This window comes from Ambystoma mexicanum, chromosome 7q (assembly GCF_040938575.1).
Source record: "Ambystoma mexicanum isolate Mex_15411 chromosome 7q, UKY_AmexF1_1, whole genome shotgun sequence".
NCBI classification, from domain to species: Eukaryota; Metazoa; Chordata; class Amphibia; order Caudata; family Ambystomatidae; genus Ambystoma; species Ambystoma mexicanum.
In genome coordinates, this window is record NC_090941.1 from 530,600,707 (window position 1) to 530,627,651 (window position 26,945).

The following is a 26,945-nucleotide window of genomic DNA, read 5'->3' on the forward strand; positions in this document are numbered from 1 at the left end:
CTTATGGAGCTTATAAATATTTAGAATCACAAGATATGCACCGTCTGCATCTGGCGGTTAGTCAGGAGTATTACAAGTTGTTCACTGCAAAGGAATAGGCCGGCGCCAACAAGGATACTCCCATCACACTATCCCTATTCTACATGTGCGAATACCTACAATGCTCCACTAAGTTCATGCCCTCAGGTCGTTTTTCTGCCTGTATGATATAGAAAGGTAAGGTGCATGCACCATTATGTTGTGGAGAAAAATGCAAGTACTGTACTTCTAAGTCACTGCAAACAACACGTCAAGCGTTATGTAAACAAATATTTTTGAGGACAAAAAAAGGCAAAAGATGAAAGGATTACCATATAATGAGAGTGCATTTTCTAAGGGGGTTGTGTTATATCAACATGCAGCACTTTAGTAATATGGACACTCTGATAATTAAAAAATAAAAATAATAAAAGGAAATGTATCTTTGCTTTTAACACATTAACAAGTGCTCTGCTATGGAGGCCGGACTATTTGCTTTAAAGAACACATTTTCTGAAACAATGCATCAATCAGTGTGTTGCATTACTAAAACTCAGAACTTTCTTGAAAAAAAAAAATAATCTTCATCCATTTCAATCGGGATTTACGCCACTTATGGCAACATAATCAGTTATGATATTGATCCCGATGACATGGCTTTACTCAAAGACCGTGGGGAGGTCGGAGTGTTGATTCTCCTTGACCTCTCTGCAGCGTTAGATACTGTTGACCATAAGATTCTGCTGCAGAGCCTGGAGCATGCAGGGTTGACGGGCCCAGTCTTGGCATGGTTTTCCGCTTTTGTGTCGAACCGTACGCAAACTATTTCACTGTCAGCCTCCTGTGCCCCCCTCCACTTCCATTCAGTGTGGGTTCCCTCAGGGTTCATCTTTATCGCCATTACTTTTTAATCTTTATTTGGACCCTTGGCCGAACTTATTGCTTCGTCTGATGTATGTTTTTATACCTACGCCGACGATACACAACTCATTTTCAGACTGAACTCCCCTGTGTTAGAACTGCCATCAAAACTGAAATCCGGCTTGGAGGAGATCGGCCGTTCAATGGCCCAAAATTTTCTGAGCCTAAATGGGTTTTGGCGTCGGTCAGCCAAAGGCCAGTTCACTTGGGCATACTGATTTCTGGCCAGAATCTCTAGGACCTTGGCCAGCGCCTAGCCCGTTCGTTAAGAGCCTAGGAGTTAAACTCCTCCCCTCTGGCTCTAGAGAAGGGTAGATTGCAGCAATTTGCAAGCCGTGCTTCTTTAAATTGAGACTCCTTAGGATGGTGCTTCCTTTGGTCCTGCTGCAGTTTCATGCTACAGTAGTCACAGCCTCATAATGGGGGCGTTGGACTACTGTAATGGTATCTACCTTGGGCAGCCAGATTTTATGATCCAATTGCTTCAGATATTGCAAAATTCTGAAGCACGATTGGCACTGAATGTGCCCAGACGGTCTTCTGCCTTGCTTTTATTGGCTAGACTCCATTAGTTGCCGGTAAGAAGCCACACAAAGCTTAAAGCATTGTGCAATGCGCATCATGCTTTTTTTTTTTTTTTATTAACCAGGCCTGCCTTTCTCCAGTCGAAAATAACCCGCTATGCGCCTTCTCGCTCAGACTCTGCAAATGTGTTGCAAGTTTTGCTTTTTTATAAAGCTCGAGCAGGGGGATGTTCCTTTTCAATCTTGGTCCCGATACTATGGAACTCTTTACCAGCATATTTGCAGGGGATTGCGGACCATTTCCGTTTCCGGAAGGCCCTTGACTCTGTTGTTCTGAGGAGGTGGGCGTCATGTGTGGTTTTTCTTTACTGTTTGGCTTTTAGCACCCAGATGCCTTCTGGTCGTGATTTGCGCTCAATACATTTTTATACATACAAACCTAGAGAATGGTTTAGCTGAAAAGGATATGTTGAAAGAAAATGAGAAATGGAAAATGAAAACGTGGAGTGAAAAAGTCTGATATCCTAAAGCGTGAGTTGAAAATTAAGGGAGTATTGCTTCTATGTGAACCAAGCAAAAGCGAAAGCGTTTGCAACATGTTGCTGCGGAAAAGCATAGTTATAATGAGAAGCAGCAAACCGAATGAAACAAAAGATGCAGCACATCACTGCGGGAAGGAACAGATATGTGTTGAAATCACAAAAGGAGCCGTTAGTGGTAAATGATTGTCAATTGCAGCAAGAGTTACTGTCCTTACGGAGAATGAGTCTATCACACGACATTTTGGGGAAATGACGCTCGGAGCTAGTTAAGTGCAGACATTTATGATTGAGGGAATCATTTAGGTGGATATAGCAAGCATATGGAGAAGAATTTATCTATAAAGTGAACATTCTGAAAAGCGGGCTTCTGGTTAGCTGTGGCTGGTGTGCTGCTCTTTACCAGTTTCTGGGGCGTTTCTGGACTTCATTTTGAACTGGAAGAGACGTTTGTGGTTGCAAAAGGGGCCAGCAATTGCACTTGAAGAATCAGAGCTCAGTTTGCCCCTAAAATATTCTACAAAAGAAAAGGACAATTGAGACCAGCTGGCAATCGATTCCACAAATACGGCCGGCGGTCAAGGAACTGCGAACTGGGTTCATGGAAGCATTGAGGCTGAAGATTACGTATTCCTGGTAGATTTATGTGTGCTAGTGATATCATGATTCGGCCCAGAACAATTTAGGGCAGATCATAGACATGCAAGTATTTAGCTTAGCACACAGCACTCAAGTGACACAGTGATTGCAAGCTGCACATTGTATTTTTTAAATATTCTACTGATAAATGTATTGAAGAATTTAGACAAAAAGGTATACTTTGCATCAGACCAGCACGGACTAGCTCTATTATCCCTAGATGCAACCAAAGCCTTCGAGAAGGTAGATTGGGCATTTATGCGGCTAGCCCTAGAAGCTTTCCATTTTGGCCCACTATTTTGCAGGATGATTTTAGCGAACTAGAGTGCCCCAAAAACATTCCTTAGGGTGAATAAAAAATTCTCGCCCCCCCATATCCCTCTCCTGTGGCACGCGACAGGGCTACCCACTCTCCCCGCTAATCTTTGCCCTCAATATGGAACCCCTGGCCCAATGGATCATAATAATACCGCCATCTCAGGGTTGACAGCGAAGGACAACCATTATAGAATTTCACTCTACGCAGATGATGTAATGCTCTCTCTCACTAATTGTGAGACGTCCCTACCAATAGCCCTAAAGCAATTAGAAAGCTTTGGGAAAGCGGCAGGGTTCTCTGTTAATTATGTAAAGTCGTGGGCCCTCGGGGTGGAACCAACTTCAGGGAAAATAGATTCCCTTCAAAAGGACCTGCCCGCTAGAATGGAATACCAAATCAATTAAATATTTAGGGGTCCACACAGCAGCGAACCCAAGATCTCTATGCAGCCAACTTCCTGCGCTTCTTTAATGACCTGGAAATCGATCTAATGGACAACCCAAAAGATCTCTCATGGGGAGAATAACGGTATGCAAAATGAACCTGCTCCCCAGGTTCCTGTACCTATGCGTGGCCCTACCAGTGGAATTCCCTCTAAAATCCCTCACTAAATTGCAAAAACAAATTTCCCAATTTGCCTGGAAAGCCAAGAGGCCACGCATCGCAAAAAAGGGTGATGATGGCTGACGTCGGGTGGCGTGGAATGGGGATCCCTAACCTTCGTAACTACTGCGTTGCAGCGCAATTCGCAAATATGCTCACCTTGTATTCTCCAGTAAACCCCTTGAAGTGGGTAGCCATCGAACAATCCAGGCTCCTCACACCTCTCGGCGTCCTGCCACACACTACTCAAACAGCATGCAGGAGCTGGACTAAACTCCTACCCTCCACTAAAACCACCCTGAAAGCCTGGCACTGGGCAATAAAAAGCAAAGGTTCCATGCAGGGACTATGCCCCCTATGCCCAATTTCTCACAACCCAGACTTCTCCCCAGGCTTACATCCGGCAAACTTTAGGAACTGGGTAAGGGGAGGGCTCCAGAAGGTCTCACAACTCTATGAAAATGGCACAGCCCTTACCTTCGAAAGATGCAGACACATTCCCCCTGACTGAGTCGGACAGGTTCCCTTACATACAAATTTGCCACTGGATCTCACATCTAACTACCAAATGAGGGGCCACACGTGAGCTTAATGCCCTGGAACCGACATTACAGTTGGGCGGAGACACCTTGAGATGGTACAAGCTATTCCAAGAGGATATGTTAGCGGTCCGCCCCAAATACACGGCCCTTTGGGAAGCCGATTTAGGACACTCCATAGAAGACCAAACATGGTTGGACATCTGGACCAGGAATAAAACCGCCTTCAGGTGTATCACTAGCAAAGCATGTTCCCTAAAACTGTTATAAGGATGGTACTCCCCTCCACCCCCCATTAACCCTTCACCACTTCGAGAGTTCGCAGAACCCAACCTGCTGGAGGAAATGTGGTGGCCCTGGCTCGTACTTTCACATGTGGTGGGACTGTAAGGTGGCACGGGCCTTCTGGGTAGCAGTTATTAACGCAATTGAGACCATTACCCAAATAACCCTACCACTAGACCCGGAAGTCATTCTCCTGGGGACCCCTCTCCTGGAGATATACCCCAGAATTGGTACGACAGCAAAGCTAATTACCCAACTTCTCCTAGCAGACAAAATTTCACTCCCCCTTAGATGGAAAGCACAGGAGGGCCCGCTGCTACAGTTCTGGTGGGGGAAGATTTGGGATATCCTGGTAGCAGAAAAGGTCACAGCAATCAAAGAAGGGACTCTCCACCACTTTACCAACATTTGGACTCTGGTCCTGGACTACGATCAGGCCTACCCAGCCCAAACACATCAACCACGGACAATAAGACTCTTCTTAAGAACTTTCACAGACCGGCCACCCCCACCCTCAACCCCCTCCACGGAGAGCCACGCGCCTAAGGACTAATTGTGAAATATACCATATGTTCCCCCAAATGCATTATGTTGTATGCTGTAACTGTTTAAATAAAGTTATTTTTAAAAAAAAGTTATACTTTGGTGTTTGATGTTTTTTCTGCATTTGAATTTATATGAAAAACAGGTAGGTCAATTTCGATATCAATGTCTTACAAAAACACACTTAAAGATGGAGGAGGAATTCCCACATAGGCTGGCTGTACAACAGCACATACATGAGAACAAGTTGTGAGCAATTTAAAAGGGTGTAGAAAAGTAGGGTATATACTGGGGACAAAACAAACAAAGATATAAATATGAAAACAGGTGACTTACAAAGTGAACATTAACCGAAGGGGTAAGTGCTTCCAACTAATGAGTAGCACCATATAAATATACATATTTTAATTATTAAGCCTCACTGGAGGGAGCGGTGGGGTCAGGTAGGGAGGATGGGGAGTGTAGGAGAGCTGCCTCTTTAGCAACTAAGTGTAGTTTAAGCCTGGCTTTGAAGAGATCCACGTTTAGCTGGCTTTGATTGTGATGGGCAGTGGGTTCCAGTGGAATGGGGCGAGTAGGGAGAAAAAGCAAAAGTGAGAGAAGGCAGAAGTAGGGTATGGGAAAGGAGGGTGAGTGCAGAGGAGGATCGGAGAGAACGAAATGGTGAGTAAAGAAATACAATCAGACAGGGACTGAGAAGCAAAACAATGGATAGCTTTGTGGACTCAGAGAAAGGATTGGAAAAGTAGCAGTTGTACATGGAGAGCCAAAAAGCATTTTGTCGGTAGGTAGGCTGTAGAGAGTACGGGTAGAAAAGTTGAGGACTATGTCTAGAGGGAGGGAGGAAAGAGTAGAGTGGTAGGTGAAGGATTAGTTTGAGCAGTAGTCAAATTTGCTGGCAACAAGGGCGGAGATTAGAGTTTTTGTAGCAGCAGATGCAGTGCCAATGATCAATTGTTGCAATTTGAGGTCACCATCAAAGAGGACCCCCAGATTGTGCGCCTTGGGCGAGGTAGGAGCATATAGGAGAGGGGCAGGGAGGGATGCCATTGGAATTAGAGAGAAGAGGACTTTCGTTTATGAGAAATTCAGCATAAGGCAGCAGAGAGCGATCCAGTGATGAATTGCAGCGAGACAGTTCGTAATCACTTGCGAGATGGCTGGGGTGAAGGTGGGAAAGGTGAAAAATATTTGAGCATCATCAGCAGGAAGGCGATGAATAGCAGACATCCAAAGACTGGAGTAGGATCAGAGGTTTGAGAGTTCCAAGCGATTTTAAACGATCAACCTTTCTGGTAGTAGGCCGTCCAGGCAAGATCAGATTTGGGAAACCCAATAACTTGGAGGGTGATGAGGAAAGAGGAGTGGTTGACAGCATCATATAGGTCCAAAAGGAGGGGTATAGAAGAAAGTATTTGATGCAACCTTGTTTTTGGGACTGGGCTGAGATTTCATTTTAATATCAAGGATTGATTGTACATGGACCAGTTACACATTAGAGTTGTAATGTTGTGATTTCCATGAAGAGTGTTTAATGATGTGTAACTATGGTTTAATAAATATTCTTTAATTAAAAAAAAATAAAGTATATCTATGAGTTTAAATACATATTGTTAATCAGATGTAGATATCAGTTCATGGACTTACAACAGCCTTGGCAAGTAAAAATGGAAAGTATTGTGGGTGTGCAAGAACTCCTTTTACATGGGTGGAAGAATCCTGAATAAAAAAGAAAATAAATGAATGATAAGAGACAGTAGGGATTTCTATCACACGAAACCAAACCATGAAACTCAAAATCCCTGCATTATATGCTTATTGGATTTTCTTTTTCTACGGTGCGCCACAGAATGGAGGTAGAGTGGGCGTACATTATTCTAAAGCCTTTGTAGTCTTTTTGGAGATGAATGTATTAGGATTCACATTTTATGCGTAGAAAAACAAGTAGTGTTGGTTTCTGGTGGAAGGTGTGCAGTTAGTACAGTTGCAAATAAATTCCATAGAGTGTGGCGATTGTGAGGAGTGCAGTTGTCTGCGGCGGACTGCCAGCGGCCATTGGCACAGTTTTGTTTTGGAGTTAGTTTCCAGATTTCCACAGGAAGAAATCTGAAAAAGCCTACCTTAGCATGGAGTGCATGTGGAGAGTGTGAGGAGTGGCTTGCAGTGCTAGAAGTGTACCAATCAAGTCTACAAGGTAAGAGTGTCCTCAGTCCTTTAGTATGGCTTATAACTTGAGAAGAAAGAACGCCAATGCTGACATTACATCTAGACGCACAAGTTCTTTAAGCACCAGCAAATGCCTGCACTCCATCCATTAGAACGCTCCTCTTTATCATCAAATGGTCAGCCAGAAATAGAATTGGGGGACTGTAAGGAACTCATGGTGGCAACAGTAAAAACAGACACAAGTGATCACAGTTCAAGGGTGTTTATTGAACAATTAATGCAGGGTGGAAAAAATCCTAACCTAAACTTAAATCTAAGATGGGAGCAAGCGTTGACCATCAAATGAAAAATAAGGCAGTCCTAGTGGCGTCATGTCAAATAAAAGGGCCTATACTAAGAAAAAAACAATTACCAAGTCCTTACAACCTTACAACCAATTACAGGAAGAGTGTGGGATAGGGTTTCAATAAAGAAAGAAGTGTTCTTATATCATAAGTTAGGATGCGATTGCCATGGGTCTCCCTTCCTCACGTTTTCAGCACGGGACAAGGTGGGACCTTGGAGCACAGCACACACGCGATTTCTCAGCACGAGACGACAGTTCAGTTCCAGCTATCAGGTTCTTCAATGATAAAGTCTCTTTTCATTAAAAAGTCTGCTGCCTTCGAAGCCTGATGTATCCAACAAACAAAAAGTTCTATTCGACAGTTCACCTTGGGTGATGGCTTCACCCCTGGTTCCCCCTCTTCCGGGTAGAGACCGCTCAATAACTGAATTCAACCAATTCATAAGACAGTTCTCTTCTCGGTGAACTCAGGGAGATAGTTTTCCACCCCTGGATCGCCCTCAGTCAGGCTCAGATTCCAAATGACAAAGGGGCACTTCCTTTCCTCTTGTTTTGCAATACTTCCTGTTTCACAAATCTTAATGTCTTTTTAAACAAGTTTTCGGGCTTTGCCGCTCATTACTGGTTTCCCTCTTCCGGATTCACTCTTGCCAACTTTTGGTTGTTGGTTTCCCTCTACCGGATTCACTCTCACCGACCTTTGGTTGTCGACTTCCCTCTGCCGGGTACACTCACGTCGATGGTTATAGACAGTTCATCATGGGACTTTAGACTTCGTCTCCTCTCATTAGCATCCCTCTACCGTGTTCACTCTTGCCACTTCTCAATTTCCTCTTACTTTTGATGATTGCAGGATTCACTTCCTTTGCTTTCTTAATAGTTTGTCGGTCAAAGACTTTCGATTGTACAGGGATTTTGCTAGACCTCCTGTATGGCTACTTTGACCTATCTTGGCGGCTCTCCTACGGCCTTCTGGTATCTGTAGTCGCAATCAACATGAGATCGACCAGGGTTTCTCGAGTCAGCACCCACGTGGTGCCTGTCCCCTTTGCAGCTGGTCTTCCCTTAACACTTGAACTCTTCTTCATATGCCAATTTGCGACTTTCATTCAACACAGCCCGGTTGTTATGGATTCTCCCTTCGACTCACTGGCTGTGATGAGCCGCTTGGCTTTCCTTGGATCTTGAGTCAAGGCCGGTACCACCTTAGCAGGAGTTTCCCTCGCTCTGGCATATCAGCGTAGGCATGCTCCGTGTACTGGTGACATCTGCTGCAAGACACTTGTGCTATTGTCCACAGCCTTACGATTCCCTCTGCGGAGGTTTCCCGGGTCTGAGTCGAAAAGGGCCAGGTTGCGTCTCTCCTTGTCAGCCTCTCGATATTTGCTGCCTTCCTCCTCCTTTTGAACTGCCGGGTCTGGATAACTCGTTGGGCTGTCTGCCTTGCTCGTCTTGTGCTGTCTTGCTCCACCTTTTATCCCTGTGAGGAAAGGAAAGGGACGTCAGGTGTGTGTGATTTTTGTCAATTGCCTGACCCTTAAGTTGGGACATGTCAGGTAAACGGTTTTTGCATTAGTCTATTGTTTCTCATGACGTAAGCAAGTATGTCAGAAAGGGAGTGGGTTCACGGTTGGTAGGGTTTATAAAATAGACAGGGGGGTTTATGGGAACAGTGGTGGTTTGCGAAATGCAAATAGGGAGTTCGGGAAATAATAGCCAAATGGATGTGGAAAAGAATAACTGGGAGTATTATCATGAAATTAACCCGGGGGGACTGCGGGTACGATAGTGTTTTGTTAATGCTCATTGAGTTCAGAAAATAATAAAACGTAGGGGCGTGCAGAAGAAGGATGGGGAGCATTTGGGTGGAAAACAGGAAAACAAGGATTCTGATAGTTGTGGTTTTTAAGTGTAACAGGGTTTCGGCTTCTAGTTGCTTTACCAGAGGTATAAGGGTGGTTGGATGTTATTAAGGGTTATTCTTTGGATGGTAGGGAGGTAGATGTAGAATGACCAAAGAAAGCTTCAGGGACTTTGTCCCTGGTAGAAGAATGCCTCTCCCGTTGGGCATTCTCCAAAGCATAACCCCAGGCTCCCCTACCCAGATGATCCTCCCTCGCTCGTCCACCTCCAGGGTTGGGATCTGAGAGCTCCCTTGGCCACCTGAATAAGGGATTTGAGGTCTACTCGGGAGAATACCCTCAGGTTTCTCACAGGGACCCAGGGATTTCAAGTGCTGCAATACGGATTCTCAGACATCAATCCATGTGCATTTAAGTTCCTTTCAAAAACACTGCTATGCATGTGGTATGAGAAACAAATTACTTATTTTGCAAAACTTCCAGAGCTCAGCAAAAAATGGGTACGACCCAGGCAGAGGAGTTGGTTCTGCCATCAGACAACTTACAAAACATTACTCATCTCCCTGATAATGTACAAACATCATACAAAAACACCAACTATATTCGACAGTCCCCTGGACTGCTTGCTTTTAGGCATGTGCAATAATGTATTATTCGAAAACGTATTTCCCCAATTCTGACAGAAATGCACAAAATCCGACAAGCCTGGAACTATCTAATGCCGTTAAGGGCCCGACGTCAGTACCCGACACTACACGCTATCAGAGAGGCAGTGACTTAAAATTACCAACCTCAATTGACTACATGTTGCAAGCAAGGGACTTGGCTTAAAAAAGAAAAATGGAATGTAGCCTCTACTCTTACGTTAGTCTTACAATCCTTAATAAGGCTGACAATATAAAGGAAGAAGTTGGCTACCACACAGAATTGTTAAAAGAAATATCGGGAAAATTAAGAAGTCCAATTAGACTTTCACGGAATCAAGCATACGATCAAAACATTGTTCACACTGACAGTTCTGTGTATTCTAATAATGCTCTGGACTCTGAAAGCTCTATTATAGAACATCTTCATGAAAGCAAACATATAGTACAATCGGTTTACAGAAAGTAGAGACTAAGTACCACTCCTAACCCTATTCCCTATTCCTCAGAGTGATCAAATAAATCAATCAAATTTGCATAATGAGGCAAATAATCATAAAGGGTAAAAAAAAAAGAAAAAAAAAAGTAGGAAAACAAAGGCTAATCACAAACATTATTGAGGACTTATGGTCGAATTAAACAGATTATGCTCCAGCTGTGAAACAAAACAACAGCGGTTGGTTGCTGATGCGCCAATACCAACAGGAAAGGACATTACATTTTACATGCTTAGGCAGCAACCAAAAGGCCTAAATATTTTTAGAGGAATCCAGACATTATCACATCAACAGCGCATCTGGAAACAATCCCAGGAGACTCTTTAACATCAACCAGTCCTACAAAAGAACACTCCCGGCCACATTGGAGGAGCAGAGAGTCTCTGTTATGAAAACATTCAGGGCAATGTCCCCAGTCACTGTGGAAACAAGATACCATGATTTGAACACTGCCTATGCAAGACAGCGTATATGCTTGGAGACCATATTTGATCACTGAGAGGTCCGGCCATTGAAAATTCCATAGTATTGTACACTCCATTCCAGCATTGCAGCTGGTCCAGTCCTCTGACATTGAACACGTTGAATTTATAACTAATCAGCTCATCTCAGTAATACGACATTTTAATTCACAGCTAAAAACAAAAGTGATTCTAAACGAAAGAGGCCTTCTTATCAAGAGGCTTCGATCTGCATATTTTAAAGAAACAGAGCCTAATAAGCCTAAACTGGATGGCAAAGTTGGATCCCTACAAACTGCAATTAAAACGGATTTGAAGATAGAATGCCCTTCAAGCCAATCGGGCCAGAGGCTTTGGACGAGATTTAATCCGCAAGACCAACCAGATTCTTTGTGGAACTACTGGTTTTGGCTTCCAGCTGCATCGTCTACAAAAATGTGTGGGCCGAACCACCTCTAGCAAGATTGATTGAAGATTGCTATTCTAGAACTGCAAAGGTTACAATAATGTGGTAGCATACCCAGCAATTTTTCCATGCATCACAAGTTTTTAAATAATTCTGTTACAGACACATGATTGGTAGACGGAGCCCAATTGGATGGCTATAATGTATTTTATAAGCAAGCAAAACAAGTTTCATTGGGTAGACCATTTGGGGGCTTATTAACGGCCATGAAGAACAACTTATCTGCCATGGCGACTAAAGTCTTTTTTTTAATCATAAACTTTTATTCGTTTTGAAGAAGCAAACCAAAGACAAAACATGCATATATCCATGCTTGATATGACAATTTCCACAAAAGAACATAATAGCCAATTATATAATACAGGTATGACCAAAGATCTCCATGGGTAATAACATTGTAATGGACCGGGATGTAAACCAAAACGAGCCACAATTTCCCCTTAATCCTCCCCCTACGATCTGTGCCATATCTCCAGGAAATTTTGGAGGCAGCCCCTTGCCTTGTAGACTCTGCAGCCCATTAATTCAGTCTCGGGTGCTCTGCAGATCCCCATAGTGTTGCAATAACCCTCTTTGCCAACCCCCTTATTACTGGCAAAAGAATTTTCTGATATTTTGTTAATCCGGCTTCACCCCAGATCCCCAACAATGCCATTTTGGGGACTAAAGGCACTTGAACATGCATCGCTGTTGTCAATCTGCAAATACATTTTCCCAGAACACTTGTACTGCGGACAGTCACACATTATGTGATAAAAGGTTGGTATCCGGTAATAGAATTGCGGCAAAAATGACACTGGTAAAAGTAAATCGTGGCAAAAATTACGTGGCTTGACCCGGTAAAGGTGTACCCCATTATACCCAAATGGTATAATGGGTGCGGGGTCCCCCCCGCATCCTTTGCATGATTGTAGTGGCAAAACCAAAGCATTTTTGCCACAATATATTGTATTCACAGCCATTTTTGCCGTGATTTTAAGACATGGAACCTAAAGGTTCCCCCCTCTCTGCCACATGTCAGACATACATCTTTCCTGACGACGCCCCACCGGACTAGTGCTTTACGAGAGCAATACATCAAATGGAGGATCTTATATCGAATCAGCCGCAGTCTGGCCTCTATCCCCCACCTCCCAAGGAAACATAACCGCCTCCATCCACTCTTCACATTCCAGCATCCCCACATCTCGTTCCCATTTTTCCTTAAGGCAGGTCAGTTCCCTAGTGCCAAAAGCCAATATCACTTGATACAGCGTGGATGTGACCTTGTATGAGATGCGCTCCACTTCGGGACTTCCTGTAGAGAGGGGAACTGAGTCCCCAGAACGTGTGTCAATTGCATATATCTGTGCTTTTCCTTGCCCAGCAGACCTTATTTCTCCTGTAGTGATTCAAACGAGCACGGTCGGCCCTCCCATACCATATCTGCCAGAGGGAGACTCTTGCTTCCCAGCTCCCGAAATGCCCAATTTTGAGCAACTCTGGCAGATGTGCGTTACGCCAGATGGGCTGGTCCAGGGTCAGCCTGCCCCCCCCCCCTCCATCCAATGTCCAGGTGTACCTCCTCCCAAATGCGGCAGGTGTGGTGTATCATTTCTGGAAGGGAACCCTTCCTCTACCCTCCCCCATAAAGTATCTGTCCACGTGGCCGCCCTTTCATCCACCCCTTCTCAATCGCTATGGGCGAGAGTCTCATATCCCCATTCAACAAGTCATTTACTACCCCAAGTTGGGCAGCCCAATAATATCGAGTTTGGGTAGGCCAATTCCCCCCTCCCACACCGACCTCTGCAATGTCTTCAAGGCCACATAGGGTTGCTTCCCGCCCCACAGTAACCCACATAGGGATCCCTCGATACCTATGAAAACGTGCCTGGGAATTAGTGTAGGAGGTTCTGCAGCACATGTAGAAACTTGCAAAGAGTCAATATTTTAAAGAGTGACGCCTTGCCCAGTATTGTCAATGGGAGAGATTGCCAGTGAGTTATGTCTAGGGCGAACCTGTCAGCCACGGGAGAGAGATTAAGCCGGATGATGTCAGATTGGCGCGGGCTTAGGTGAATGTCCAGGTATTCAAAGCCTGAGGTCGCGATCGCATACTGGCATTCCCACAGGATCGCCTCCTCACCCCTTGTACTGGGAAAAGGACTGACTTCGGCCAGTTAATCTTCAGCCCGCTAAATTTTTTATATTCTGTTTGTACGCAGGTCAGGACATCTGTGAGGAACTCATGGTATCAAGTGAACACAACACAAAGAGCAAGCTCAAGGGTGTTTTATTGAACAGTTTGAAGGGGTTTGGAAAAACTCCTATTTGGCTTCTTTATCTAGATTCTACAAGGCCCCCCTGGGTTTTCCTCACCCAAGTCACCATCTCCTTTTCAGGATATGGTTCTCTTGGTCTTTGCGAGGGGTAGGCCCTCTGGTTATGCAGATCAGCCCCTCTGAGCTCTTCAGTTCCGAACCAAGAATATATTACCGCAACAGTTCACTGTAGGTGTCCCAGGCTTCTCTCACCCGAGTTATAATGTTCACAAGGTTGCCAAAACAAAATAGTTTGCGCTGATAAGTCTTTAGACCATTCAGGGTTCGGGTTCCCTTCCCAAAAGCCAGGTCTATGTCTAATTAATTCAAAAGAAATATCTAAGCCACAATTGCAAATTACTTGGGGATTCCCTTCCCCAAGTCTTCAGCTTCTCTTAGATATTACTAGTTAATGTAAGTCTCCCTCTGTCGGGCTCGGACCTCCTTCTCAAAGTTCGTAGTTCAAAAGTTCAAGGAAGCTCCCCTCAGCCTGGCTCAAGCCTGCTTTACAGTTCGCATCACGCAAATCACAGTTCCCTGTAGACTCTCCTCATTCCGGCTCAAGCCTTCTTCCTTGTTTTGGTTTCTATGTCGAAGATTTCCGAAACTGTGAGGACTTGTCTTTTACCTCAACATCATCAATTCGACCTACTCAGTTCACAGAATCTTTAGAAAAGGCACCCTCAATTCAGCTGGGTCCACTATGCTACTCACTTCAGGGTTTTAATCTTTTACTGAAAAAAACTACCAGTCCCATAATGCACTTGGACACAGTTCATTAATTTCCGTTATGCTTCATCCACACACATGCCACTGGGTTCCTCTCTGACTCACCCAGGTGACACAGCGCCGACAGGCAGGGTCTGGTGTTTTCTTGGGTAAAGGTCAGGGTCTCACCACCTGCCCTTCCTTCCTCCCCAACTCTGTCGTTCACCCGGGAGGAAGGGCACTACTTTTCTCAGAAACGCACTTCTTCCTCCATTTGTCAATGCCCCAGAGGAATGGGCACTGGCCAGGACATATCCCACTTTGAGCAGCTCTCTCTGCTATGGCTTGCAGGTACCGTCCAGCATCGCCAGCTCGCTCTTTGAGTGCTTGTTACTTAGGTAGGAATCCTCTACGAGACTCAGCCTTGCAGTCTCCCTCCTGGCTTCCCAAGAGCAACTTCCGTCTCTCCCTCAGCAGCCTTCTTTTATACACCCGTGAACTAGTAATTGGCTGCAGGTGTTTAGTCAGGGTTGGGTCTGCCTGACTCTGCCTATCACTATTAATGGGACAGCCTACTGTCAGAGTGATAGTCTGTCCTTTGTTTCTTAAGTGCGTTTTCCTTTTTGTAAGCTTCATAATCTCTCTTCGATGTCTCAGGCTTTTGTTGTTCTAGTAGAGGGATGGAATTATGGGAGTTGTAGTGTCCTATCAAAAGGGAAAAGAAAATAGGGTAGATTTTTCTCATAAAAGGGAGTTTGGAGGTAAGTTTGCTGAGAAATGGGTTTCACGGATGGAGAGGTAAAATTCGCATTGGGGTATTGGAATGGTCTTGGTTTCCCCTGATGGTACCGTCTTCTTTTCCTTAAGGGAAAAGGTTGGGGTAGGACGGGACTCTGATGAGGCTTACCACCAGCAGTCCCCAAGGAACCCCTGTCCAGGTGATCCCCCCCCCCCCCTCGCTCGTCCGCCCCCAGGGTCAGGATCCGAACGCAATGGCCCTCCCCATGCCAGCTGAACAAAGGATCCCTGGGGTCTAAAAGTGACAACACCCTCGGGTTTCTCACACAACGCACAAACTCACCGGGTCACTCATATAAATCAAAAGGTCATCCGTGAAGAGTGAGACCCTGTCCTCCCCAATCCCCTCCAAGGGCCATTTGAACCCCATATTGCTCTCTTAGACAGCAGGGTCTCCAACCCTTATTTCTCTTCTTCTTTGGTTTGAACCACTTGGTTCACTTCCCTGCCAAGTACTGCCACGAGGAAGAGGACTTGTATCACTCTTTGGTTTTGGGTCCTTGACAATTGGTTCTCTTCTCCTTTGGTTTGGCCCACTTGGTTCACTTCCCTGCCAAATACTGCCACGAGGAAGAGGACTCGTATGACTGTTGGATTGGGTCCCAGGCCATGGTTTCTCTCCTCCTCTCTTTACATCTCCTTGGCTGACGCGTTTGCCAAGGAATGACACGAGGAAGATAATGCTACTTGTTATTTTCATATAGGAGTTTAGCCTCTTGTAACTTCCAGCCCCTACAGGTCCCCGTGCCTCTCCCATTACCTTCTTCGTTCCCGGGATGCGTGGCTGGATCGTACTGGGGGTGCAGGGGTAGTCTCTCCTACTCTGTGTGCTGCGCACAACTCAGTGTCTCCGAGTCTTCACCTCACGGTTCTCCTGCCCAACCCTTGGAGCAACGGTCTGGGCGCCGCCTCTTGCATTCGTGTCACCGTCGGGCAGTCCTGCGTTACCGTCTGGAAGCTGTCGGGGAAAGGAGTCCTGTTTTCCTCTTGACTCTAGAAGAGAACTGCTCTCAGCTCTGTCCTAGCCTTATCTGAGTCTCCTTCGTGCTTCCCGGGCTTGACTGTCTCTCATCCTGGATGGCTGTGTATATCAGAAAGGCATCTTCCTACAGTTATTGCGCAAAAGCAACCACGCCGCCATGGAAGTCTATACCGCTGAAGTTCCTTTTTGGTACTGCTCTTCATTGTTCTTGTGTCCCACCGTCCTGGTACTTGGATTACCTACGTTTCTGCTGTTCTTCTTCGTCTCAGTACTTTTCAGGACCTTAAGGTAGTCTACTCTACAACATCACATAGGTCTACTGTCTAAAAAGAGGTTAGCAGAAAACATACAGGTTAGAGTATGTTGGGGTGTGTCATTCTCAACAGGGCAGTACCCTAGATGGGCATCTTTCTCCCTAGGGGGGAGGTTGTCTACCCAGGAGATCCTCCCTCATTATCCCACCCAAAGGGGGACTATCGTGTAGCGGCTGCACCTCCCTCGACTCATGGGAAAGGGCTACCCCCATGGGAGAAGTGACAACGTCCAGTGATTTGTCACACGTGATAGAGTGGATGGAGCTCTAGCCTTCCCCGGGATTACACAGCATTTCAAAGGCAATTCAAAATGTCCCAACTCTATGGCTGCAGGAGCCAAGGCGTCAATTTGGGGGATGCTGGGTAGTGTTGCAGCACAGATCCTCCTTCTCTGGAGAGCAGGTCTGGAAGAGGAGACAATCTGAAGCAAGGAGCTACCGACAGATGAAAACGGTCGGAGTACCAAATTTGGCATGGCAATGCTGGAGTAATGAGGATCATCTTGCAATGTCTCTGAGTGTCTTGATTACTCGTACAAGGAGCGGGATGGAGGGAATACGTAGACAAACAGGCCCTCCCATGGAATGGAGAGTGCGTCCCCCAGACTCCTCATTTGAGGATACCCGCTGACAAATTGCGTGCACTTTGAGTCGGTAGCTGTGGCAAAATAATCTGCCGCCAGCCCCATGTTGAAAAAAGACAAAACACCAGGTCTTGATGGTGTTCCCATTTGTGGCAAGATCGCAGATCCGTGCGGAGGGTATCAGTGATGGTTTTGTGGAACAAGGCTAGATGAAACGGAATGAGGAAATTATTGTGCGAGATCGCCCAGTTCCATAGCCTTTGCAATTCCTTGGAGAGAATGGGACAGTGTTGGTGCCACCTTGCTTCCTGATGTAGGACATACTGGTTGTGTTGTCTCTGAAGATGCAAACCACCTTTGCAGCTGGGGTCTGAATGACTTAAGGGCCCAGAACACCACTCGGAGCTCCAACACATTGATGTGAAGCAACTTGTCCTGCGGCTGCCAGAGGCATGCACTCCCCAACCTTCCAGGGAGGCATGGATTGTCACTGTGGCCTGATGCGCCGGTGTGTGTGAAAGGAAGCACCCTGTGCAAGGGTCGTTGATGGCCCCACAAATGCAGACTTTGGCGGAACACCGGGTTGAGCTTGATTATGTAGTTCCAGGAGCCGAACATCTGTTTTGTAAGGAACTCATGGTGGCAACTGTAAAGACAGACACAAGTGATCACGGTTCAAGTGTGTTTATTAAACTGTATAGGTAAATTGAAAAAATGCCTAATCTAAACCTAAATATAAGAGGCGAGCAAGCTACGAACATCAAATAATAACAAGGCACTCCTAGTAGTGTCTGGTCAAAGAAAAGGGCCTATACTAAAAATAAAATATTGCCAAGCCTTACAACTAGATACAAAAAGAGTGTGGGATAGTGAAAGAAGTATTTCACAAATAATAAGCCAGGATGTTATAACCACGTTTTTGAGCACGGAACAAGGAGGGACTCCTGAGCGTAGCACACTCTCGAGCTTTCCCAGCACGAGTCTACAGTTTCGTTCTCAAGTATCAGGTTCTTCGGTGGTTAAGTCTCTTTTCTACAAAATGTCTCTTACCTCCGAGGATCTGATAGGGTCAAAATAATAACACAAAAAGTTCTTTTCCGTCGGTACCCCTGTACCCCCCTCTTCCGGGCTCAGACCCCTCTCGAATTGCAGCCTCCCACTGCCGGGTTCACTATGGCTTTTACTCTCGAATAGCAGCCTCCCAGGTTCACTATGGCTTTTATTCACAAGTCTTAATGTCTTTTTAAACAATCCACTGTGGACATTCCTTCGGCGGGTTCACTCTTGTCAACACAATGTTAATTGGGGTATCATGCTTCACACCGTTCTGTCGGCATCCCTCGGTCAGGTTCACTCTTACAAAACACACAGTTCCTTCTCCTTTCTCACTATGCAGCTTTCGCCTCCCGTAGCTTTCCAATTATGTGCCGGTCAAAGACTTTCGACTGTACAGGGGATTTTGCTGGACCCCTATATGACCCACTTTGACCTTCTCCTTTCGGCTGGTATCTGTAGTTGCATCAATAGGGGAATCAACCAGTCTCTATAGAGTGAGCACCCACGTGGTGACGGAGCCCTCTGCAGCTGGCTTTCTCCTTAATTTGCCATTCGCAACTTTCATTCAACACAGTTCGGTTTCTTATCGGTCCTCCCTTCAACTCATCGGCTGTGATGAACCGCTTGGATTTTCTTGTCTCTGGCGTCAAGGACGGATCCACGGTAGCAAGCATCTCTCCTGGCCCCGATTATCAGTGTAGGAGGGCTTCGTGTACCCTTGACATTTGTTGCAACACATGCTGGCTTTTGTTCGTGGTCTTCTGATTCCTTTCACTGAGGCTTTGTGGGTCTGGGTCGAAAAAGGCAAGGTTGCTTCTCTTCTTGTCGCCCCTTCGGATCTCGCTGCTTTTCTCCTCCTCTTAAACTGCTGCCCTGGCAGTCGAAAAACTCTAGTGTGTCTCGACTGCCTCTACTGCCTCCCAGTAGTACTGCCTTCATCTTGCTTGCTCCGAAGGGGTAACTTATCCACCCACCCAGCAGCGTCCTCTCCAGTTGTAGGCATCAGCCCCTTGGACCTCTTACTCTCCTGAGCATCCTGGACTACACTTTACTCTACAACCCTTCCCACTTCTTACCAGTTGTTATTCTGATACTCCATACCTACCTTACCCGCCCTCTGCTGTAATTCCTGCTCCTTGTTATGCGCTGCTCCCCCTTTCTGTCCCGCCTCCGCCTCCCCTCTTCCCCTGCCCTCTCCCCCCTCAAAGTTCTCTATCTTATCATCATGGCCATTTCCTCTCTCAACCGCCCCTCCACACCCCATACCCACTCCGTCCCACCTCCAAACCACTCCCTCTGGCACCGCAACCTTCTCTACCCACAATGCTCCCAATACCTTCGAAGTTGCCCTCTGGAATAACAGATCGATCTGCAACAAAACCACTGCTGTTCTTGACCTATTCTTGCGCCTCAACCTCCAATTTCTCTGCGTCACTGAAACATGGATTCACCCCCCCCCATAACACCTCTGTTCCCACATCCCTCACCTCTTCTTCATCTTCTTTCAAGCACGTCCCTCGCCACTCTGGCCGTAGAAGCGGCCTAGGCCTTCTCGTTCGTCCTCACTTTACCTCCTCTCCCTCTCCTCCTTCTCTACCTTCTCTTCCTTCCTTCGAATTCAGGCATAAAATCTTTAATTCTCCCCACGCTATATATTTCCTCATCATATACCGCCCTCCTAGCCCAGTTGGCTCATTCTATGAGGACATTGACCTTCTTCTCAGCCTCCTCTCCCCAGCCCCTCCCCTTTAATCGTACTTGGTGATTTCAATCTCAATCTCTCGTCTAACTCCCCCTCCTCTCCTCTCCTGTCCATCCTTGATTCCTACCTCCTTACCCCTCTCCCTTCCCCTCCTACTCACCAGTCTGGCTCTACCATTGACCTCATCTTTAGCTCTTCCTTCTCTGCTTCTCCTATTTCTTCTCTACCCAACTACCTTTCTGACCACTCCTTACTCTCCTGCTCCCTCAACCCCCTTCCCCCTCCTTCTTCCACCCCCTTCTTCCGTCGTGACCTATGTAATTTCAACCCTTCTCTCTTTCTCACTTCTTGCTCTCCCCCCCCCCCTCACTTCTCCTCTCTTTCAGCCACGGAAGCGTCCTCCACCTTAACTTCCTCCCTCACCTCTACTCTAGATCTTCTTTATCCTCTCTCCTCGTTTCGCCCTTCTCGCCGTCCTGCTGAACCTTGGCTTTCAGCTCATCTTTCCTCCATGCGCCGCCTTCTTAGGAGCCTCAAACGCTCCTGGCTCAAACACCCCACCCCCTCCAACCAATCTGCATACTTCGACTATCACGCCCTCTATGACTCCTGTCTCAATTCTGCTAAGCGCACTTACTTCTCCGACCTTCTTCACTTATCTCATTTGAACGGATGAGCATTAATACCTTAAGCGTCACTGATGATGAAATATCTATATTGCGCATGCGTGTGGCGTCACATGTGATGTCACACGCATTGTTTACAATATAAATAGCAGTGCAGTATGGCGCCGGCCGTGCACCAGAGTAGACAACGCGGGATTCAGCTTGCTGTTATAAGGAAGAACAGGTGAGGATGCTGCCCTTATCAACTTCCCTATGTCTTCAGATGACAGGTTATTCACGACACATACCCACATTATTCGGGAATGGGAGCAGTCATGTTATGAGCGCCACATCTTGCACAATGTTTGTTTTGAAGACATTGTGATATTTTAGGACAGCACAATGCTTATTCTTTATACTTTAGACTGGACTTTCGAAAAAGTAAGCAATAATATAGGTAAGAATTCGCTATTCCAACAGAATGAACAGGTAAAGATGTGTTTGTGTTATCAGTAACGTGTGCAACGAGACTACGGAGGTCTGCATATTTAAATCAATTTCTTTTTTCAGAGTTACGAATTGGGACTCAGCCAACCTATATTCTATACCGTATAAGAAGAGCATCTGTAACTGTAGATATACAGGTTTTTTTTAAAGATAGAACGTTACATCCTGGGGGTTCATATTGACTATACTCAACCCGCTAACCAATATTCCAGATTATGAGCATCAAACTATAGAATGTTATGCAAGAATCAATATTTAATGTTTTCTAATTTAGAATTTTGAAAAACTTGATGAGTTCAGTGGGTTACAGTTCACTGTATGTTGCTTGGGACAGTTCACCACACCAATCACTAGGGTGGTTTTAATAAGGTTTTTGTGTTCAGGATCACTGATGCACTATAGATAAGAACGTTGAGCATGCATTCAGCTACTTCTTGGAGCACGTGTAGAATAGATCGGGGACTCACATTACACACTCATGGGTCTGTTTTCACCCACACCTTGGTAGGAACTGGCAGTACACACACGATTATTTAGTAATTTCAGGGATTCAGGGTTACTACACCCGTAATATTATTTAGCAGGAGTAATCAAATGTACTAAATTATCAATAAGAGTATTGTGTGCTCATTTTTGACCGATGTAATTTTGTCCTATCTTCTCTGTTCACCCCACCCGATGCCAATTTGAACATGGGAATGTAATATTTTATGTTTTGAACTAATTGCGATTTCGAAATATTGTTATTGCATAATGTGTGTTAAATGTCATTTTTGTGAAATATTGTTTGTGCTATGCATATGTATTTCACCTTTTTTTCGGTTATTAACAGCCTCGAGGACGACCGCCAGGTCGGAAAACGTGTCGGCTGTGTTTTGTGTAAATCTTGAGAATAAATCAAGTTATGAAGAAATACTTGTGTATGATAAATACTCAAACTATTCATGGACTTAAGAGTCATGCCAGCCAATTTATTAGGGTTCATATCGCTACTCAGCAACATACATCATCTATTACCGTTTCATTTAGTGGGCCTGGGGACCCTCTTATGTTACTGCAGCGCTGAGTGACCACTATTTTGAAAATTACGGGACAAGCGCATCCAGGTTGCATCATACCCCACCATTGTTAGATCTGCATTACAAAACGGATGAAGGATTTACTATGGTATTGCATTGGTGATGCTGGAATGGAAAGAAAGCAAGGACAGACTATTACTCACATGAATCTCCATATCATGTATAAACACGTAACATGCAAGATCATGCTGCACCCATGATAAAGCTGTGACTGATCTGGCCAATTCGTCCCTTCTCCCCCAGAGGGGAGCCACCACGAGGGAGGCGAGTCCCCTAAGCAAGACCCTCCTTAGGGACCTGGGCCAATGGCACCTCACTAGGATCGACCCTTCTTGGGGATAAGGATTCCCATTCAGAGCAGGAACTCCCAGTCCAAAACACAATTTCTGCCTATTTGGGTGTTGGAAAAACGTTGCTATTGTCATAATGGGAGACACCAAACAGGCAGGAAGGACACAGACACCTTAGTTCCTTTCAAGCCCAGAGAGTGCCCATATTTAAGGGAGAAAATGAATTCAAAACAACAAGTAGGTGAAGAATGGCATTAAACATGCAACAAAAAATAAGCCAGAATGCTGAATGCCCTCCGAGTTAAGGCCATATGATAGCCCTCCACCCATATGAACATAAGATGACAGCCTTAGAGGAAGCAGCGAAGAGACCTCTGTGAATGCTTTACGGGTAAAGAAATTGTCATCCACATAAGAATCCAGGATACCAATGAATCTGCAGGCAATAACGCAGTGAGCCTCCTTGAAATGGCACCATCATGCAACTTTAAGGATCAAACAGAAATGAGGGATGGGCAGCACTATGGGTGCGTGCAAACTTCTATGATACCCAGGGTTAGGAAAGATTTCCTTTTATGTGTAATTTTCCCTCCAGTTGTCTCCCCCCCCCACCCTTCTGCTAATTTCTGACCATCCTAGCCTAACTCTTTCCAGTGGAGCCCAGCCTTCTGCTGTACTCTGCTGGGCTTTGGCTCATTTTGTTATGGGGAAACCGACATGCCCTTAAGTCAGTACTGGGAGACTTTCTTTACCTTAGTCTTTTTTTGTTGCTAGTTCTTAGCAACATTTTATCAGTGAACAATGTACCATCCAAATAGTGCGCTGGGGTCTCTATCATTCCTAAGGACATAGACACCCTCAAAAGATTGTTTGGAGAATGTACAAAAGTGCCTTGGACAGAGCTACTGGCATGTATTTTTAACCCTTTTCTATGGTCCATACCACGTTTACCGTGTTTGGCCCAGGACAGTGGCCAGTGCCTAGAATTGCCATGCCACAAGGTCCTTTGTTCTGTCCTTTGGCCATGTTGTCCCTTTGCCTTCCCCAAGTCGAGCAGACCTGGGAAATTCCTTATTTGGTCATGCAGACCCCCGCGCAAACAGAAGCTTTCACAGGTTTCTGCATGCCTTGTGTGTGTGCCTCCGGCATGTGGGCTGGATGGTCTAGTTCCAATATACATCATTGGTGCCAGGATGTCTGGTATGCTTGGAACAACTGGGACCATGATTGGTCCACATCTGGGATGGCGGTATGCGAGCAAATCTGTCATTGGGTCCTCTTCGTTTTGGCGCAAAGGAGATTCTGGATAAGAGAAGGCATCTTACACCCATTCCAGGTCGATCTTTCACACCGAACTTAGTAAAGGAACCAAGTATCCTGAAACCAAGAAGCAGAGCCGAGGAACCGCTGGTGACCCGCTGGAAGGTTTGGCACCCGGAGTCCGCTGTCGTCCCGTTGGACCCCCTGTTTCTAATCGAACCTAGAAGGTCTGCATAGGCGCTTTGACCCATTGGAATAGTGGGACCAACTATTCTCAGAACCTCCAACTTAACCTGCAAACAAGCCTGCTCAGAAGGGCTCCTGGACCACCTAGTGAACTGACCAGCTTGTACAGGACCTTTGCCCTGGAACCGCTGCAATCTCGAGTTGACACTTGAGCATTTGGAGACTGTAAACTCTGGGTATAAGACACTCTCCCGCCCAGTTTTGTACACCTAGCATTCCTAGGTCTGGAATTAGGAGTATGCCTGAACCCAAGCATACGCGGTCAGCGTGTCGCCCAGCTCTAATGACCAATTTCGTGGGTGCCTTACTGCTGTGCCCCCGTGTGCCCTCAGACTCGGTGCAGCGGAATTGGCCTGATCCCTTCATCAGGAGCAGAGAAATCACCACTGTCCCGTCACAGAATCATCCCTGGAACGCAGCCCCCGACAGCCGCAGAGCCACACAACTGCAGGATTTTAACCTGCGACCGAAGTGGACTGCCGCAATTTGGTCCGGAGCGCGCCGAGGGTCGGTGAGTACTTGCAACCCTTACTGGTGGCCCCTGGCGCATCCATAAATGTGTACGCACGAGTGTCCCCAGAGGGCCACTTTTCTTTGTCGAGGTAGCCTGTGCTACCGAGCTATTCCCAGTTCTTGTATCCTGTTCTGCCCTCTTGGGGAGACCTTCCTTGAATAGTGGGAACTTATTCTTCACTGCCTTACCCCGACCCCCTTCCTGAGTCGCTACAGCCCCTGCAAGAGACCCCATTTTGGCTTTACTGCACGATTGCGTGCACCAGCAACAAAAGTACTTTAGAGCTCAAGGCTCCATTCATTTTAGGGACTGGACTGACTCATTAGTTAGGGATTGAACTGTGAAGGACTACCTAAATAATATTTGCGTGTGTGAACCCTTTCTTTGCAGGTTGTGGATCTCTACTGTGTAATATTCCTTTAGATCACCTGTTGTTGTATATATGTTTGCTAGTTAGGATTGTGTTAGTTTGGTTACTATTGCTTTGATTCTATTGTGTGTTTTACATAAAAGGCTGTTAATAAATGTATATGTATTTTTGATATATACACCTGACTTGGAGAAATTTGTAGTGTTGTTTACTGTGTGTGCTCATTGTGGGCTTTTGATCACCCTCACCGCTCCTGAGACCTAGTCTTGACCACTGCCAATGCTACCTTGATTGGTCTGGCTAGCCCAGAAGGTTACACTGTTACACTGTTCCAAGAAACTAGGCTGGCCTTCTGAACCTCCAGATCAGAGTTCAGAAATCGGTCTCAACACCCAGGGCATTGCAGGTGTCCCTTATCAGACTTGTGACCTACGACTGAGTATTCATTACAGGCTTTCACTTTGTTCATTTGGGCCTCTGAACAGTTTTTACTCCTTTTACAACAGCACATCATTCGCTTTCCACTCGTGCTGTATTTTCACATAATTTCCAGATCTTCTCTTTAGGTCGGAATTCAATATCTGTTGTTGTATTAACAAAATACTTAGCAATTTGTTTGTGGTTCAATATTCTTTAATTCAGGTTTGAAACCCCCTTCTTAGCAGCTTCAGTTCGATCGCTAATAGCAAATGTCCAATTCCCGCTCCTGGAGCGCCACGGTACAAGTGTTCCTTGCCTCACACTAACCATGGCTTGTCGGCTCCTACAGGGGTCTTCCTTCTGTTCTCCAGCTTCCACTTGCTTCCTGGATATGCGTCGGGAGCTCCAGAGAGCTGCGCTCGCCACCTGTGAACCTTGCAGCTTCGGCCCACAGTGATTCAGAGTCTTCTGTATTCCCCAGCTCAAGTCCTTTGCCTGACCACAATTACACCTATTATTGGGACATGCCTGACCCTTGCAATGGCTTTCCTCCATAGTGCTCCTCCCCGTCTCGGTACCAAAGTGGTTAAACTGACTAGAAGTGTGCATCACTCCTAGTTGCCCCTTCTTCGTCCCATTCTCAAAGGCATATGGTTGTGGGACAATTGGTGTGTGCGGAAGGGATAAAGACTGACAATGTCCTACGAAGGCAGGGGGAGGGGAGGACTCATTCTCATAAGGGAAAGGGGGCTACCCTGTCTCACCTGAAGGCATCCTTTTCCCACTCCCAGAGGACCTTCCACCTAGATGATCCTCCCTTGCATATCCACCCTCAGGGTCAGGATCCAAAAACAATGGCTTTCCTTGGCCACCTGAGAGGAAGATCCAGGGGAGTAGATGGGAGGAGGCCCTCGGGTTCCTTACAGAGACTGGTGATGGTGCGTAGCTTTATCGAGCACAGAATGGTTTGCATTGTCAACACGTATTCTCCAAATCATGTGGCTACACCCTTTCTGCACTCGCTATACAGCAGACTGACACACGTGCAAGATATGTTTTGGATCTAGGGGGCGGGGGGGATTTCAACTCTATACTAAACCGCTCTGATGCGAGGCATTTGGTGCCCTCTACTTCAGCCAGGACCCTGAACACTATGTTGACTGAGTTATGCTTGGTAGATATTTGGAGAATTATTAACAGGGATACCCAGGGATAGTCCCAATATTCTAGCTTGCATCAGGTATCTACTCCTATTGATTATATTATCTCTGGGCTTGAGTGCGTTCATGAGTTCACTGAGGTGGAATACCTGGCTAGATCGATATCAAACCATTCACTGCTGTTAGCTAAGTGGACTCTGGGAGGGACATTGCCACGTGCCGACATGGCGTATGCAGGGGGCAACCTTGACTGATGAAGGATTTAAGGGAGACCCAGAATACAGAATATTTCGAACATAACAAGGGGAGCGTGGACAACTGGGCGACCCTTTGAGAGACCTTTAAAGTGGTAGTAAGAGGGGACATTATGGCCAAGTCAAGAGGTATTAGAAAATCAATGCTGCAGGATCAAACAGATAGGAAGTTGGGTGCATCGGAGTACATCCACTGAGCGAGAATTGGTGACCCTTAGCCAGCAATGTACAGCTACGTGGCAAAGGATACTTTGACAGAGTGGCCCGCCCCAAAAAACCATGCCGACTCCGATGAAAAGCCCAGGGGTGTTTATCTTACAATACAGTCCGACTTTATGGTCAATAGGTTCTCAGGACGTGGGGTTCTCTCGCTCTCTCTCTCTCCCTCTGCCAAGCGTCCTTGTCAGGGAAGTCACCTACCC

General features: G+C 46.0%; 1 protein-coding gene across 1 annotated transcript in view; it reads right to left on the bottom strand.

The window, feature by feature from the left end:
- Window positions 1–26,945, bottom strand: part of COG3 (component of oligomeric golgi complex 3) — a 1,080,852-nt gene that overhangs the window by 979,129 nt on the left and 74,778 nt on the right. The gene's annotated exons all lie outside the window — the stretch shown is intronic.